Source organism: Echinops telfairi, unplaced genomic scaffold (genome assembly GCF_000313985.2).
Source record: "Echinops telfairi isolate 266 unplaced genomic scaffold, ASM31398v2 ScPeMD7_18;HRSCAF=68, whole genome shotgun sequence".
Taxonomy (NCBI): Eukaryota; Metazoa; Chordata; class Mammalia; order Afrosoricida; family Tenrecidae; genus Echinops; species Echinops telfairi.
In genome coordinates, this window is record NW_022103915.1 from 76022780 (window position 1) to 76024300 (window position 1521).

The window sequence follows — 1521 nt, forward strand, 5'->3', positions numbered from 1 at the left end:
TTATGAAGAGTCTATTGAACATGTATGTAATGAGATACTGTGAAGTATGGCATATAGAAATTGAAGTGTTTAATGCAGTGTAAGCCCTGATGGAGTAATACTAAAGTGTATGGCTGCTAACTGAAAGGTTCGCATTTAGACTCTGTCAGTCCCTGCGACAGGACAGTCCTGGCGATCTGCTCATGTAAAGATCACAGCCTAGGAAACCCTGTAGGGCCGTCCTGTGTCATGGGGAATCACTGATGATTGGAATCTACTCTTGTGACACACAGCAATAATTTCATCTCTGAATGTCCTTAGGTTGCACAAACGAATTGCGCTTAACGGGAAACCACAGTGTTGGCAGTTCCATCCCACCTAGCAGTGACGTGACAGGTAGTCCTGGTGGTTTACTTCCAGGGTTATAGCCAAGAAAACAGTATGGAGCAGTTGTACTTAACACATGGGGTCGCACTGAATTGGAATTGACTTGTCAATAACGTAAAGCAACAAATTACTTCTTTTCTAACTTTTCCTGTTTTACTATATTCAATCAAATCTAAGCTATAATAAAATGTAAGAAATATGTTATGTAGTGTTAAATAAGACTATTTCTGGTAAATTAAGACTGATTTAAGATGGGATCCCAATTTCGGAAGTACTGAATATGTGGATAAGATATGGAATGAATGGCATATGCTTTCCCTGGTTCATTTCTAGAATGAATAACCCAAATAAAAATGAGAAACAAAATAAAACATGTCAGTCTTATAAAAGGTCAGGGGAAATCCATGAAATAACAGGATGAAAATTAAATTTACCGTAGCTTTGCGTTTCCTGGAAGGCTAGGCAAAGAAGAAAATGTTATTACTTATTGCATGAGTAACGGGATTTATTTCCCTCTGGGAAGATAAGTTTTTTTTCCTGGAACCAAATTATGAAAACCGCTTATTTGAAACATAAATAGCTCTAAGCAATATAAAAGGCATTGTTTTCAACCAGTTTTAAAGACAATACAGGAGAATTGTTTTCAATTGATTTCTTCAGTACTTGAAAGGAGAAACCCTGAGCAAAGATTTGGCTAATATCTTTAGAAATTGAAAAATGAAACTGAATTGATTCAAATTGCTTAGCCAACATTTTACACCAAAGAACGTCATGAATGGGAATGCCGTGCCACCTCTAACGGATACAGCAGCGAGAACTGCTGAGCTTTACATTACTCTGAAAAGTCACAATCATTTGAGACGTCATTGGTACTAACAATCATTTTCATGGGGGGGAGGGGAGGGGGCGCAGGAGAAAGGCACAGGTCTCAGCTGTTTTTAGAGTGAGTTATTAAGATCAACAGTTTATACATTGTAGTAAGAGCTACTACATGACCGTAACTCATTTGAACTATGCATTACGTCCCAGAGTTGCATTTTGGGTTTTCAGATTTTTTTTTCATTTTTGAGGATGTTTTGTTATGGTAATTTTCAACCATACAAGAGTAGTGGTGGGGGGAGAAGCACATTGAACTTTTTTATCATCCAGCTTGAT